Here is an 18513-nt window from a genome sequence, read left to right on the forward strand (position 1 = left end):
TTGATCGGGACTACCAGTTGATTTCAAACGGGATTCTAATCTCGCGCGCTCTGCCCTTTATCTCAGAAACCATTCACTGTTTGAAACAAATTTTGAAGTGAAAGTTGTAGAAAATTTGGAGCTCTACAATATTGATAACAAATATGAATAGCGTAAAACACATAAGAAACGAGTTATTTGCAAAAAATTTTCAAGAAATCGATTTTTTTTACTTTTGACCCCCGTTGTTCACATCGAATTATATGTGAGTTTTGAGAGGAGTTTTAGGATGTCAAATGAAAAAGTTTAAACGACTTTATAGCTGGGTATCTTGGTTTTCCAAAATTCTTGCCTAAATCCACCTAAAATGACTGGACTAAGAAGAAAAAGTGAAATTAATTCTTAAAGTTGGTCGATGTACTAGATTCAATTTCGTTCTGTGAAAAATTGAGATTAAATTTATGGAACAGTACAAAACAACAAAAAAGGTAGATATATAGTTGAATATCGTTTAATAAGAAAGTTATCAATCCATAATTTAATGGTTTATAATGTTAATTACATTTATTTAATTCTATACATACTCATTTTTGTGCGTAACTGATTTTTTAGCTTCAATTTTGCTCTAATTTAATTTGAACATTACCCACTTGTCAAAGAATGACAGTAATGTAATAAAATCGACTAAAATATTTGATTATACTGATTTATATATATTCCTTTTTATATCCTGGTACCTGGTAGCCTGATGATTCCAGGATGAATGGCTTGGTTGGAGCAGGCTTCTATGAGATACACTTCAAAATAAGTGAAATACAGACCAAAGAAATACAGCTCAGACCAACAGAGCTACGATAAAAGCCATAACGGTTAAAAAGATGTGTTCAATGGTGGAGTTCAATAAAGTCGTACAAAACTGGTGAATAATGAATGCAAGGTCCAACTCGATTGATTTGAAGACGAGGGTCGATTTCTCGCAAAGTTTGGACTATCCGAACAGTGTTCCAAATGAGAAATATGGTACAGGTAATTTAAATTAGAACAATAAAGTATTTCCAGCTTTATGGATGCTTGTTTTATCAAACCAATTTGTCAAATATTTGTAAGGGTGTGCAAAAAATGTCAGCAAGTATCTAATAAGACTTCTACTGTCAATTTCTGCCACGTCAGTATTCACAAAAAGAGTTTCGCAACGTCTCTGAATTTAATTGAAAAAATTAGTTACTCATTCACTCTAAAGATGATACGCAATTTTTCAGGAAATATTAATTTAATTCTAACTATGTGTCAAAAATATGTTTCTTAACATAATAATAAATAGAAACTGTACTTTTTTTGTTACCTATAACAATCAATGTACTTTGATTGCAGTGACAACCCTAGAGTCAAAATGCTTCATTTTATTAACCTGTTTCTTTGTCTTTATGGAATTTTACAGTCAATATTTTATCAGCAGAAGAGGAATGGACCATCTAATGACACAGAAATACTTACTTCCAGCTGTATCCTCGACACAAGTTTTAAGAAGGAAAAAAAGCTAGAATATTAGTAAAAAGAACAAAATAAAAATTTATAAATCATTAGAAAAACCAGTGATTGCTTCTAATGCCAGAAGGCAGAGGCAGTCCAAGAAATAACCGGAGAAAACAAATTGAAGAAGATACCAGAAATTTAGAAAGCAAAATGCAGAGACAGAAAAGAATAGGGTGAGAAGCCAGAGCTAACAAAAAACTATAACAAATAGTATTATTGGAGGCATCTATATCGTCCAATAAAGGGATGATGATGATGATTCAATCAATATCCAAACATGTTCTGTTCCTACTTAATTTCAGGTCATAACTCAACCTCTTGCTCTCACACTTTATGGTTGAGGTTTGGTAAAGTTAGTTAGTTTATATTTTAGAACATAACACCCAAAGAATAGGTTTACATAGAAAATATAAGCTCATCTTGGTATTCGTGCTAAGAGGTTTGGGGTATATTTAGGACCCTTTCGTCTTTTTCAGTATTTTCGATCATTTCTTGCTAATTCCCGCGATACGGTACTTCTTGAAGTATGGTATTTACGCGCTAATTCTCTTACGTAACCCTCTCTCTCTAATTAAATACAAGATTTGATTGATTTATGAAAAAAAATGTAGGAATAAAAAAAATGAAAACTTATATTGATTAGGTTAGGTTAGGCTAGGTTAGGTTAGGCTAGAGTAGGTTAGGTTAGGTTAGGGGGGTGTGCTGAAAATTCAGAATAAATGTTCACATTTGGTCTGCTTGTCAAACACCCTACCCACCGCCACTCGTCGTCGTTTTTGTGTAGATTACGAAAAAAATACAACAATTTCATTTGATTATTTGGAAAAAAATTATCAACAATGATACGTAAATTTTCATGAACATCTAAATCCCTGAAACCAATATAAGTTTTTTTAACCCCATAAATCCCCGTAAAAGCTAAGATTTGAAAAACATTAATCAAAATCGGATTATTTTTCGATTTTCTAGAGCCAAAAAACGAAGGGACCGCTAAAGCATAAAATTACCAAAAATTTTAACAAAATTGTGCAGTTTATCTTTTCGAAACCACATCCACATTTTCGAAGCGTATTTTCATCTTACTTGTATAAGCTGGATTCAGTAATTATCAAGTTGTGTGCTAAAAGTCAATCGTCCCTAGTAGCCCCGTATATATTACGAGTAATCAAGCAGAAATATATACGTTTTCGTTAATTAACTGTCCTCGGTCGAAGGTTTCAATGTCCGACGCATTGAGCTTTGTTCTATCTACGAAATCAAAACGGATTTGCATATGATTAATACTTTCAACGCACACGAAACGGCTATAAAACAAGACGGATCACAATCGTTCATTTTAATCCATTGGCGCAACATGTTTCTACAGTTAATTCCACATTTAAAAACGAAATTCCATTCCACCTACACAAGGACATAAGATTATCAGAAAGCGTGGCATTCAAATCCGACCAACTTCAGTATAACTGAAACAATGCTATTCAGAAAGAACCAATCAAAAACTCTACAGACTAATTAAGCATTAAATTAATAAATATGAGCCGGAGATGTTGTGTTTTAATATAATGCTTGTTAACGTTCACTAAACTAATAATATCAAACCTAGAACTATACCAAGAACGATCGTCTACGTAAACCAAACTGTGACTGATCAATTGAATCAATCAAGTCCACTAATAAACATTGGAAACTTCTTCTAATTAAATTTATATCAAAAATAGGGAAAAAGACAGTACCCAACGATTACTGTCCAATTGAATTAGTTCCATCGATTGCTAAGATCATGGATAAAATCGTTAACCAAAAAATCTTGAATTATCTCGAATCAACGACCATCAACCACCAAAGTATGGACTGAAGTCATAGAGAAATATGGGGGATTCCATAGCAATCATTCTGGACAGGCTGTTGACAGGATCTGGCATGTCAACCATGTAAATAAACAAAGATCATTCGGTTTGTCATCCTCACTTATTAACTGGCTTAGTAGCTTCCTCAAAGACGAATCCATCCAGGTCACTATCGATAGACAAACCTCAGAAAAGTTTGAGGTCAAAGATGGTGCATCTTGTCACCTACTCTCTGTTTATCAATTAACTGTTTGACAAAACTTCCAGCTTGATATATTTATATATTTTCACCATCATCAGTGGCCATCTTCAAGAAATTTGATTGATTTTGAAGCAGTAAAGACCCAAACTGCGCTGTTTTATAGAGAAATCTAGTGTTGCTACTTCGACTTTAGTCCTGTTGGAGATTGAGGTTAGGAGAGCCATAGTTATGAGGCCGTAACAGCTTCACAAAAACTTTAACCCTAAAAAGCTATATACCTCACAATACTTTCTAACCCTCTACAAGGTCCAGATTGTAGTCCAAACTTGTAGAATCAACTACCAAGGCACTTAGAATGGATATGTCAGATTTGACATATTGAGATCAATGTTGCCATATTTAAAAACTTAAGTAGCTATACTTGAAGGTAAACTGTTTACGTTCGGTCTCTGAGGATGGTAAACATGATTATCGAAACGCGAGTCAGACAGTGTAATTTTTTATTATTGGTGAAGTGGATTTACATTTCAATTATATTATGGGATTTATTTTATTTTATAATACAAATATATCTAATTATTTCTTTATAAACCTCTTACAGTTACATTTCCTTCCGTGCACGTGAACTATTTTCCTCAATGGAAAGAGAAAAAGATATATTGAGGGGGAGAGCTGATTCAAGATTAGGGAATGAAAACATATCAAGTGAGATAATCGTGAGTTTACGCTTAAAATGTCTCGTATCTCTCGATAATGATGATGACCGCTCAAGAACGAGCTGAACTTCGGTAACCTCCTCCATTTCTAATAACGGTTTTTATATGTGATAATTCTTCCTAATAACTTTTTCTGGTAATAAAGAAGTGAGCAGATAGACGTCCTAAGAAAAACTTTGGTTTTTATGGAAGACGAAAAATAAAGACAGAAATATTTCCAGCGATTTAATCTAGAAATAGGTGATACCTTCCCGAAAGCTGGATCAAAAGCTTATATATATTTTTAGAAACAACATATATTGCCCAAAATTATCAATGCATTAATGATAAAACTGATTTAAATAACCTTAGTACAATTATGTATAAATATTCAACTACATTCATAACGACCTAACCTATTGAATTTATTATCCATAGATTTACCAATCAATATTGAACATCATTCACTATAACTTATCATTATCCAACCTATAAAAATTCAACGTCATTCATAACCTAACCAATATAGTAACTAGAATCAATATTTCGATAAATCAATATTTATATCAACGTAAATTTGAATATTGAATTTTGAAACCTATAAATTTAGAATCACATGAATTAATACAATTCAAGATCATCGAAAATCTTAATTAATTATTGTAAGTGAAAATTTTTATTATTTTTATATACTTATACATATTTCTTATATTGTATTTGACCATAATTTCAGTCCCAGATGATGAATACATAAGTATTCGAAAGCTCGGAAAATATATCAAAGTTAGTCCACTTTGGTGTTTCATAACCACGTTCCCAATAAGAAATAACGTTTATATATTAATTTCTGATCCAATTTTTCATAAAAAAAAACATTAAAATACTTTACAAACTTTACAATGCATTGATAAGAAAACTGATTTGAATAACATTAATGTAATATATGCATATCTTTTAGATTTTGAAAAAATCCACTTTGGTGTTTAATTGCCACGTTCCCAAACACTTATACACTCATAATATAGCTGGCAGACTTAATAATTCTAAATGTTCTTGAATTTAGGTCTCTTCTGATTCAAAATTAGTTTCCTTTTATAATTTTTCAAAGACAGATATGAATTAAATCAAAATCGAAATTTGTTTTAACATGAAAGATTAATTTTTTCTTAGTTTTTACATCTCAAATACGTAACAGTTATCAATGCAATTATTTGTAATTGTTATGTCCTTCATGAACAAAAGAGGCTCTAAAAATGTAAAAAATATAAAAAAAAAATTCGCGATTTCGACAAGACCTTATGTTGGTGGACTAAGGGGGAAGCTGTAGATTCTAATAACTATATTAACAACTGCCTCGGTAAATTAATTGAGTTTGAGCGCCAAAATCACGATGGAGTCGTTATATTTTTTTGTGTGCGTCCCCAAATTTATTTCAGGACAGTCCAATTGATGATTTTGGGCACTTGTATCTAGTTTAATTTAAAATAAATACGTTCTATCTTCCCGAGTGCATAGTTATTACTAAAAAAACCATATCAAAATAGAAACATAATCATGTCAAAGACTGACGTATTATGTTCTATTCTCACGAGGTTTGAATAGGGAGATTGACCAGTAAACAGTACAGGACTGGATTGGGATACGAAAATAAAAACTCCATTTTGTCTAACAAATACCTTCAACTCTAGAAATAATTTTTCCAAATATATTCGGTGATAAATCTATTTATGTATTCCCCAAAAAAAACTTTAGAGCTTTATCAAACTTTCATTTCATCTTAACACATTTTTCTATTGATTGGAATTTCTAATAGATCTCGAAAAAAAAATATTGTTCGACCTGTATTAACCTTTCGGAGGTTGCGCGCGGACTCCCAGTTTCTTGAAATAATATTGGAACGTTTTACGTATTTACGTATTTACTCTTTGTATTCGTGTGGTGAATCAATAAATATCGTCTCTTAATTTATTTACACACTATACACTACACTTAACTTATAAATATTATTGCGACTACTTTTAATAATTACGACTATTTATTTAAAACTAAACTAACTTGCGCTACACAAACTACTGATATATATCTCAAAAATAATTCTCAAAAGTTATAGAAATATAAAGACACAAAACAAATGAACGACTAGACATTTCTGGAAATTATTCAAAAGAAACGGTGTAAATAAATCGCCTGCTATAAGAAAAAGTTCTAAAAGGAAATATAAAAGGCGCGTCCGCCATTCATAAAAAGCAGATGGGATTTACTGCGTGGATCCGTCAAACTTTGAAATTCTATTGTAGCTCAACAGAGACGGCCTAAGGACCCATTTCCAGAACTTGTTCTCTTATTACTGATTACAGACATTCATCCTAATTGGTGCGGTTGTTTTTCGTGTGTAGCGATTACGGGCTGATAGTCCGCACGCGACTTTTCATATTATTGTTTTTATTTATCAACTTTGGGTATCACTTTGGTATTTCGTACCGGTTTATTGAAAGGTAAGTAATAATTTGGTTTATTATTTTCAAGATGGCTTTATGGGAGAAGATGCAGAGCATATTGGAAAAATTGGTGTCTGAGTGTTGAGCTGAGGATAGAATAAATAAAGGCTATGATTTTGATGATGTTAATTCTAATAATTCAAAAGGTATTGAAGAAATCCCAGAAATTGTTGGTGGCAACGAGCAGGACATTTCGGAATCAGTGGACAATAATAAAAATCTCAAACGTGGAAGAACACGGAAAGAAAATCTTATCAAGAATTTTCCCGTTGAAAAACCGCCAGTAAAAAATTAACAAAATAATTAGATATTTGGGCTCACTTTTTTTCAGACACTCTTCTAAATACGATATTGGTTACGAAAAAGTGTTTTATTATAAAAATTATTCTACATTCGAACACATCTTTCCATACGTTTTTTTCATTGATCGAAGCAGTGCTGGAAGCCTTTTATGGCGAGGCCCTTCAGTATGGAATGTTCACACTAAAAGCAATTGTCAAATGAAGATATTGCGTTCCCACGAGACACATGGGTACTTTATACTGATAGCTCGAAAACGGACAAGTACATACAGAAATATATGGATCAGGAACCAAGTTCGCTATCCCAAAAGGCTCAGAACCTTTTCCAAACAAAAGCATTCACAGCTCGTTGCGCATTCATATAGCAGAACACTCTTTCAAGCATTTGACTCTTATAAAATTGAGTCAAAGATAATATAAGACTGCTCCAATATTTGAGGAAGCAAACAATAAGCTTACTCTAATGTGGGTACCTCACATTTTCCTTTCATAGGACCACATCCTTTTGTAGAAACATGGAATAAGACCCCAGGTCTGAAACATTCAAAGATATTTTTTTCTTATTCTATCAATTGTTACCAAAATTCAATTCATGGAGAAAAAATGAGCTATGAAGAGTTGGTAGACTAGACTAGGTAAATTATCATCTGATGATTTCGGAGAAACTTCCGACAGTTTTCGATGAACCAAAGGAAACCGCATCCTCTGTGAGTGCCAGGTTATTAATAGACAAATCCTGCGGTATTTATGTTCAAGGTATTCAAAAGATAGCAGACAGGTAGCTCAATTAATTTTATAAGATGTTGTTACCTGGCTGGTGAACGGTCTGTGGTACACAATAGATCTTGGCCTTAACGCTCTAACTAATTTAATCTAACTTTAGATAATAATAGAAACAAAAAAGTGGAGGAATATCTTCTTGGAAGGAAATACGAAAAAAATGTGAGATTTTCATATGAATTAATTTTTACTTGATATGAAGAAAGATTTATTTTACGTTTAGTCCGATACTGTATTGGTGCTATCTTTTCTGTTTGCCGACGCCGGACGATGTATTGGTCTCTAGTGGCTTTCATTTTTCAATATCCTAAAACGTTCCCAGATATATGAAATTGACCCAAAAGATTATCGATATACACTGTAAAAAATAAGACGTCTCAAACAATAATTATGAATAAGTTTTTTCTTATATTTTGTTGGTATATTATTGGCAAACCTGTTTTTCACAATAGACCTATTCCAGACATATTTTTATTTTGCTTACGATAGTAAGACAAAAAATAAATTTTTCCACGGACGGTATAAGATATTTCAATTTTCTCTTCTTTCCATACATTCAAAACACCTTCAGAAATATTCACCATATAGTCAGAAATGCAAAGCGTCTTCTAAGGAGAGTCCAACCTTCTTGTGTGCCTCAGTATCACATGATCCATGCGTACGGCCCCAACTAGGGCTCTTGAGGCTGAACATCCACAAAGAACTACGCGCTGGATCAATTGACCATGTAAAAATCTGGGCGCAGGTCTCAAGTGAATGCCCAATCATTTCGATGAGCAGCGACCAAATAACGCCTTCGACCGTTGATAATGAGGGTTTGGATAATGGAGTCACCCGGTACACAGACGGTGTGAAAATTGGATGAGGTGAGCTTGGAAAGACTTCTGCATCCACAGTATTCACCAGGTTTAAGCTCCAGCGATTTCCTCCTGTTCACAAACCTCAAGAGGATACTCAATTGGCAGCAGTTTGGTTAGGTTAGGCCTATAATTGTTGTAGCGCCCTTGAAGGCATCTAAATTGAATAATAGAATCAAATTTGAGTTTTTTCATTGCCAGCATACGAACTTTTTAGTCTAATACTTATTATTTAAAAATTTACCGTTTGTTTCATCTCAAAACGAACAAAATAATACACGATTATTATGCAACATTTTTCATTTTTTATTAGATCGTAGATCCATTTTGAGTACTTATTCAATGCATTGTTTTGTGAGTATAATGAGCAATTTGAATAGCACTAAACAATTAACTTATGAACTTATTAAATAGTGATAATACATAAGAAATTTGGAAACATAAATCAAATAGTGAATTAATAGCATTCAAAACTCATTTTTCAATTTTGTATACTGTTAGAATTAAAAATGCGCTCAACCTACAATTATTTCGTTCCTTTCAAAATGATTCTTTTTTGAGAAGCTTTCAGCGATCTTAATGAATTCAAGTTTTGCTTAAAAAATAAACGAAGCGTTGTAGGAAAGCGGGAGGAGATTCTGTCTCGTAATCATGTTTCTAACACTTTAGTCTCGATTTTAATCCGATTTTGCAGTAAATTTATGATTAAAGAAAATTAAACTAAGTAACGTGTTAATTGTTAAACATTTTTTCAAAAAAAAATTAATACATACAACAAGCAGAAAAATTAGCGTTATTACTGATGACATTTAAAGTACAATGCAATATTTAACATGGTTGAAAAGACTGCTTACACCACTCACAAATACACTGTCTGAGGCGCGTTTCCATAACCATTATCCACACTTTTGCATGTGTTTGAACCTTAACTTTCAAAACATATGATTCGAAAGCATCAACTTCTTTTTCAAGTGAAGAAAAACGTTGAACACGAAATTTATTTTTGATCTACAAGACTAAGAAGATATCATTGGGTGCCAAATAAGAACTGAACGACAGATGATCCATCAATTCGATGTTTTAATTCTTCAAAAACGTTTTTGTTTGAAATTATGTGTGAGAGTTCACATTATCGTGGTGGAGAATGATTCGTCTTCTGCGATGGGTTTCCGCAATTTTTTCGAACACTTCTGGCGAAGAAATACTGATGTACCATTCAGAATTGAGGTATTTGGTTAGTCTTTGCACCAATAGACAAGAGCTTTTTTTTAAACGTTTGTTAAATTATGCACTATCCAACGCAAACAAATATTTTTGACACTTCTCCATTCAATGAAAACTTCAATCATAAACTAATGAATAGTTTGTTAGTTGAATTGAATAAAGACAATAAAATTTCGAATGAAGATTCAATGTTTATTCTAATATGGCTTCGTACAAAATAACCAACAAAATGTGTTTCATATTCTTAGACAGTTTCTAAAAGAAACCAAAATATATGTTCATCATTATCTTACCAATATTATCGAAAAAAAAACTTGTATGAAGAAATTGAAAAACATAAAACATGAGAAACAAGTTATAGTAGCACAAAATGTGCTTCGGCGGTACTGAGAGGAGCTCACATATATGCACCCGGAGTGTTGGGAATTGTTGCAGGATGTCAGCTTAACAAAGATATTAGTAAATATGAAAAAAAGGACTACAAACGGTTTATGAAAGTACATCTAAAATACATATTGGAAATGGTAAAATAAAAATGAAACGTCATCATCTATTTTCAACAAAAAATATACAATCTAATTGTGTTACAGTAGGAAATCATAGACAATATATGGATGTCCTGCTATAAATAAAAATATACAACCAACAGGTGATATTTTACTAAAAATCTACCATTCATTTTATGTGTCGGAACTCTCAATTCCAAACTAGTTTCAGTTGTGATTTATGTGCTTCACCAGGAAATAAAACTACATATATAGCCGAATTTATGGAAAAAAAAATTATTATTATTATTATTGCTATTGACACTCCAAGAAAAGTTTCACAACACAAATTTCGGGGCCAAAGCTAAAGTTTATCAAGCTATCACAGTCTTCATCTAGAACTTAAGAAGATAGTCCACCATTTCTACTAGAATCTTTTGGCAATATACTTTTGGATGCACCTTAGAGTGTTCCTGGAAAAAGAATTAATGAATGAAATATCTTTGAATTATTTGAAACTGCTTCTAAGTTGTTGAAACAATTGTTGTACTATAAGTTTGGCTGAAAATGAAAGTATTCTAGCAAGTGCTTCGAGGACTTTCAACTTCATAGACTTATTAAAACTTCCACTCAATTTTGGGAGAGCTGGGATAGATAAGAATAACAGAAGAACAAAGAAACTTCCTACAAAGATTTGGGCCAAAATCGGAGATTAATTAGGTTTTTTCTTTGCTTATTTAAGAAATTATGACTGAGATAAATAACAATATTGATTTATTGTATGCGAGTGGAACTAATGCCCAAATATGTTTGTATTTAGAAAATCAGTTACACACGGCAGCTCGAGGTGGTGCTTCATTATCAAAAGACGAATCGAGTTGATAGGCAGCTCGAGGAGGTGCTTCATTATCAAAAGACGAATCGAGTTGATCGGCAGCTCGAGGAGGTGCTTCATTATCAAAAGACGAATCGAATTGATCGGCAGCTCGAGGTGGTGCTTCATTATCAAAAGATGAATCCAATTGTTCGGAAGCTCGAGGAGGTGCTTCATTATCAAAAGACGAATCGAGTTGATAGGCAGCTCGAGGTGGTGTTTAATTATCAAAAGACGAATCGAGTTGATCGGCAGCTCAAGGAGGTGCTTCATTATCAAAAGACGAATCGAATTGATAGGCAGCTCGAGGAGGTGCTTCCTTATCAAAAGACGAATCGAGTTGATCAGCAGCTCAAAGAGGTGCTTCATTATCAAAAGACGAATCGAGTTGATCGGCAGCTCGAGGAGGTGCTTCATTATCAAAAGACGAATCGAGTTGATCGGCAGCTCGAGGAGGTGCTTCATTATCAAAAGACTTATCGAGTCGATCAGCATATTATTGTTGGTTCAATCCACATCGAAAATCATAGAAAATCATAGCAAAATTCAACTCCATTTTTTGATCAAGATGAATTGTCTATGTATCTGTATGGCAGTGTCAGATTGGATATAGTTCCATCAGAGTTGCCATATCTCAAAACTTGAGTAGCAAGCATCGTATCAGCGACAGTGCTGCGATCGCATTTCAGAGCATGCGCAGCTGCGATTCTGACCAATTTCTACAGAGCAGCGTGTATCTCATGTTGTTCGAGTTTTTTGTATTTAAAATAGCCATGGCGCAGCGTCTATCTTGGAATGGACGTAGGTAGAATAGGGGTGAAAATTTTGACATAAAGCATGCAATGAAGGATCGGAAATTGTGTTATAAAGGATTACCTGTGTTCCAAGAGTGAGTTTTTCATATCAATTATGATTAATTTGAAATTGTATTTTTAATTTTTCGACTTGAGTATGGAGTTGTGAGGTTATGTGAAAATATAGCTTTATAAATGCATGCAAGGAATAATTAACATTCACAGTTAAAAAGAGGACAAGTAATTTCATTCACGTATTTTTTTTTAATGCATCGAAAAACGAAATTTTCGACATCTTTAAATACTTTGCTGACATTTTATATAGTTTTCTTACATTTATGACCTAAACGAAATGAATAAATATAAGTTTTACAAAGTACATCTGTAGGCTACTAAAATTTTCTTCTTGCTAAGCTCCAATTCTGATTTTTAAACTGCATTACAAATTTTTTGATTGGAATTTAATGAAATGGAACATCATCATCAGATAAACGATGTCCAGTTGGGAAATTCGAGGAATATAATGAAATTTTGTGAGTTGAAATTAGGAATTCCAGAGGGGACGAATACACGTACTCGTACAAAACGAAAATATGATTCGAGTGATTTTCAATATTTCTATAGACGAGATTAAATTGTACTTCCACTGACATTTTTGACCTAAAGAATGTGATTTATTTTCTCATGGAGTTGAATGAGTCTAAATACTTTTTGTTTCGTTCGCTCTGTGCCCTAAATTGTTTGGTAATATTGAATAGCAGTATAGGATTTAAAATGTCATCAAATCATTGTAAAAATTTATCTTCAAAAGGTGATGGGAGGTTTATTGGAGAGAAATGAAACGTCAAAATATTATTTTCACATTTTAATTTCTACAAGGCACACACATACATATATATTTACAATAAATACACACATACTGCTTCTTAATATGAATTAATATACAGAGCACTTTTAACTAATGGAACAAACTCATTTTTTCGGTAAACTATTTACTTTGTACGAAAATCTTGAAATAGATCGATTTTTAAATCTAAATTTCCATTTTTCTAATAAAATTCATTTTTTTTAATTGAAAAATTTGTTTTCCAACACTAGGGTAACAAGTAGCAACACTGCATTTTAAATACCATAATTCTTAACTGCATTAGGGTATTTGCATGGTTTGAGAAAAAAATAGCTTTGGAGAGTTTATATACAACTTTTTTTTATTCTTTGATCAATAGTTATAGGGAAAAAAGTTATTGAAAATTCAAAAATTTTGTAGGTAGTTTAAACATTTCAGTAAGGCCGCCATATTGCTTGACATCATAGGTATAAAATAAACACTGAACATATGATACAAAGTAAATACGACAGTTATTCACTCGGTTATTCTAAAATAAGTGTTATTATTAAACTTTGTGCCAGGATATGAAAATACCACGACTAAAACATCTGATAAAGCTTTTACTATGAAACCAAGAAATTCGAGTATACAACACAAATAGTTTGGAAGTGTTTCATCAGGCTGCAGGCTGTTTGGAACATTAAAAGATTGAGGCGTATTATAAAAAAAAACAGAATGCATCTTTTAATTATTAGTGTTAGATCGGTAACAATAAATTTTAGGGGGTGGAAAATTTTTCTTTCGGGGGTGAAAAATTTTTCACCCAAAATAGCCCCAGAAATCGGAATATCGGCAAATTTAAAGTAAAAAATGACATAAAGCTTTTTCGCCAGATCAATAGTTTTTGAGTTATTAGTAATTGAAAAGTACGATTTTTCATAAAAAAACCGCTTTTTTCAATAGTTCTTTATGTATAACTAACGTGTAATGATGCATTTTATCGAAAAAAGTGTGTTGAACAAAAATGAAGCTTATAAAAAAACAAAGAACATAAGCTATAATTTAAAATCTTTATGTTCTACCTAAAGCAAGTTATAGATACTACTTGAATAGCTTTTGTTTTACATAATTAAGTATTTAATCTCAAATAGCGGGAAAAGGGTACATTTTTCAACAAAAAGTCATGGAATAATTTTCAAAGAGCTTCTTAAAAAGAATTTTCAAATGATCGATAAAAGTCGTTCGGACTGAAATTTCATTAAGATATGATGCAAAATAGTTGAAGCAAAAAAAATATAAATTGCACTAAAACTAATGCCAAATAGCATTAAATATTACTTTTTTTATTTAGAAAAAATTTTTTTGTCCATTTTTTCTCCATAACTATAAGAGATACAAAAACAAATGAACAATCAAATTAAAGCATTTTTTATGACAATTATTTTGCTTTTTCTATTTTTTTTGTAGCATAAAAATTGACAGAGATATAACCAAATTAATCTGTCACTATAGTGCGAGGATTGCTTAGGCTTATAGCTCTGAAAATTATCTTTAAAATGGTTTATTTTTCAAAATTAATGGAGTTATATAAAAAATAAAGATTTGAAATTTTTTTGCACTGGAGACAACTGTCAAAATTGTCCACCAATCGTGGAGGAAGAGGAATTGGATCACGACAACGATGACGGAGCATTAATTTATCTTTGTTTTCAATTTTTTTATCATTAACTGTAAATATTTTTATTAATAAATATATTATTTTTTTAAGGCAGAAAATGAATTGTTATTCATGAAAAATGTATAATCAAAATATTGAATGTCATTGAACACTACTTTTTTATTGCATTTTTGGTAAAAGGGTGGTTCTTAACGGGTGTCAGGGTGTAGAGAATGAAAAATCACTTCGTATTTGGAAAATACACTTAAATACCGAAAGAATTCAAAATCAAAAATTTTTTTCTCAATTTTTTATCAAAGGGATGGTTCTTGAGGGTTGATAGGGTATAGACAATAAAAATAACTTCAAGTAGAGACAAGAAACTTTAATCCCAGAAGAATGAAAAATCAAAAAGTTGGCAATCATTAGATTATTTCATTCTCTGCAAAAGGGTATTTTTTAATTTTAATTAATTTTTATTAAAAATGCTATGAATTTTTCACAGTAAAAATGAAATTGCAATGTTTTAAATCGTTAAAAGATTTTTTCTAATATTATTTTTATCAGAAAGGTAGTTTTTAAACGTTTTTAAGGGTTGATACTTCAAAATATATATATTTTTTTATTATAGAATATCTTAAGATATTTATGTTACATAAACGAGAAACATTTGAATTTAAAAAAAGTAGGAAAAACTTTAATATAGGTATTTTTCGATAAGGAATGGTTTTCACCCCTTAAAAACAATTTTCACACGCTGCGACCATGTAGATCTTGTTATAAAGGGTAAGATGAGCTTAATTCTAAATTTTCAAGAAAATCGGAGCTGCATTAAAAAATTCGGACACCATTTTGTGCTTGAATGTCTGCACTAGTTATTTTACCACGTCGAGCTATGAATTTATTATTAAAAATTGAGATTATTGATTTGTATAGCAGAAAAAATCAACGTATATTCCTTGTTTGTAGCTGGGTGAAGGGCCATACAACTCGTCATAAACCTGACCTACAATATTTTGTTAAGGGTAATCAATATCTTTTTGGTAATTGTTACACATGTTGAAATATCAGCGGATTTCAAAAACATTTCAATAAACGACCCTCTAGCCGTCTTTTTATCATTTATATTTTCTAAATATTTGTAATTGCTCACTTCTTTATTTTGTCGTTGATTTACTGTAAGCTGGTTGTAAAGATATGAAATTTACTAATTATCTAAATACAAGATCCACTTTTTATAAGGATCTTATTTTATTTGAAAATTCGGTATTTATAATTAAGATTCGATCTCATTTTGTGGATTTTTGTATAAAATAAATTGTTTATTAAATAATGAATCTGTTCAATAATTTCACGGTGCTCCGAAGATCTAGCGAGAACTTTTTCCAAAGTTTTCCATTATATATATTTGCCATTAACTGTATACAAGCTAATTAGTAAATGAATCGTTTATTTTAGAAACCCGTTAACTGCACTTTTTCAAATTTTCGGAAAACGAAGAAAAACTTATTAAGTATCTGTTGTCTTGATGTAGATTTTTACTTTTAAAAAATCAGAGTAATACTAAATACCCTTTCAGAACTAATGGAATTTGATGATTATATGTCTTAAAAAAAGGTAAAAAAATGTTTCACTTAACGAGTTTCTGCAGTAAAATATGCCTTCATGCCCATTTTTTAGCAATATTGAATTTTTTACAGTCTAATTAGGATGTTTAATAATAAAAACCCAATAATATAAATTCGAATTTATTATTATAAACACTACAAAACATACTAATAAACAACTTTTATTAAATTTCTAGCTTCTACTAATCTTTTTCTATCTATGGCACTACCCATCTTCGTACACCTTGTCAACATTACCCTGCGCTTTTATAGTAAAAAGATCCATACTCTGTGGGATATTTGGTGAGCTTCTTCAAGTCATCAATCTTCTTTTCATTTGTTGGTACTTTTCAGCACTTTATTTCCTCAAGGTAAACTTTGAAGTTACAATACCCTCAATAAAGGCTTTAACCACAACTTTACCTTGACGAGCTTTGTTGTACTGAAATTCCTTGTAGGTGGAGACTTTTAAAGGGATTTTGTTTTCCTTGGGAACACCCTTTCCATGTGTTTCATTTGAGCTTATATTTTTTTTATAATAAACCACGAATTTAAACTGTATATCATGTCACTGGTTTCCTCATACTGTTCTGTAAGGTACACTGTCCGATTTTCACACAAGACGTTTTATACGGCCGAAATAACGGTCACAGGCTTAAAATGGATGTCTCTTTAATGGAAAGTAATGGGTCACCGATTCAAACATTCCCATATCTCACAGATTTATGAGAAAACGCACGACACTTTGGTTTTTGGTTTGCCCTGACGGGCCATCATTGAAAAGAATTGTCCACCAGGAACATTATATTGTAAATAGCGCAATAACATAGAGCACACCTCTTCTGGTGATATTTTGAACTCACCTTCATGAAAAATATACATGCTTGCTTTATTTCTCTTCATATCATGAGCACAAAAGACATTCAGCTAGAGCTGACGCATGTAGAATACTAGTTTGGTAGCGGAAGGTTTTACATGTAGTCAAAACAAAGTTTCTTCATCCTTGTTTTAAGTCATGTTTTGTTGTTTGTGCTAATACTTCTTAGCTCTGCGCTGGTGAACTATTTGCTCAACTGCTACAGTACGTTTAACGTTTTCGTTTAAGAATTTGTCTCTCAGTTAGGATTTGAAATACTCACTCTGGTTGTGTACATCAACCGTGTCGCCGTCCAAATGATAAGCTGTAGGTTTCTTTAAAATACCTAGAGTAAAAACTATATTTGACTTTATCTTCCAATTCAGGATGTTCGATTTGGTACATTTCATACATTGTTGCAATACTGAGTGCTGCATCCAAGTTTTGTTTCTTCTTGGTCTCATAGTGGGTTTCTCTAACCTCTAATTTGCGGTTTTTGCCTCTTATGACTAATAGACTAATTAATCTTGCAACTCTGTCACAAGAAATACTTTTTTGCAAACTGAAAGAAATTCCCAATTGCTCTAAACATTGTACTGAAAAGTGTTTGTGGTTTTTGAGGCTTGATTTTCACTTGTACCAACAGAGCAATCTATTACTTTTTTCGCTCAATTTCTTTAACCTCAATCAAAGTTTACAAATATAAATCCTGTCCGTTTTCACAAACGATTGAGTAAGAGTATTCCAGATCTGTATTTTTGTGTAATTATCAACGGATAAACTGCATTTCCGTGAGCATTTACAAACAGGAATACATTTTTGTAAAACAATGTTACCTTTATAGTTTTTTCTTCATCTTTTACTCTGGATGTTCGCGTAATGTTTCTTTTATATTTCTCTTCATTGACAATACCTTGTTTCCTTTTTGGCTGAGGTTCATCCTCAGAGCTTACACTAACCATTTTGTAAAGAAAACGATAATAAAACACAATGTAAAACTACGAGACTTTCAACCATGAACACAACATTATATTATGTCTATGACCTCTAAATAGCAACAGGTCAAGCGATAATAACCAGTGTTATCACGAGAAGAAACTGAAATTGACTGCAGAAATACGTCAAGTGACGCCGGTTGGCGAGTTTCTGCACTAAACTCAGTATTTCATGCTAGAAAAAACCACATAATATGTAATAATCTCAATTTTCATAGAAATGACAGTTGACGGGTTCCTGAAATAAACGATTCAAATATTATACTATACGTGTATTTTGAAGTTTTCACTATGGATTTGAATTCAGGGCCGAACCTAGTAGGTGTGCAGTAATAATAATTTTATTTGCAAAGCAAATTTTTTCGTGTATTTTTTGAAATAAAATCACATATACAGAATAAAAATATTAAATTTCTAATAAATGGAATGATAAATCAAAACAAGCAAATCCAATTTTTTTGAATGCTTAGTGTAAAAAATATAGTGAATGTGCAAAATA

The sequence above is a fragment of the Diorhabda carinulata genome, chromosome 5 (genome assembly GCF_026250575.1).
Source record: "Diorhabda carinulata isolate Delta chromosome 5, icDioCari1.1, whole genome shotgun sequence".
In the NCBI taxonomy this organism is placed as follows: domain Eukaryota; kingdom Metazoa; phylum Arthropoda; class Insecta; order Coleoptera; family Chrysomelidae; genus Diorhabda; species Diorhabda carinulata.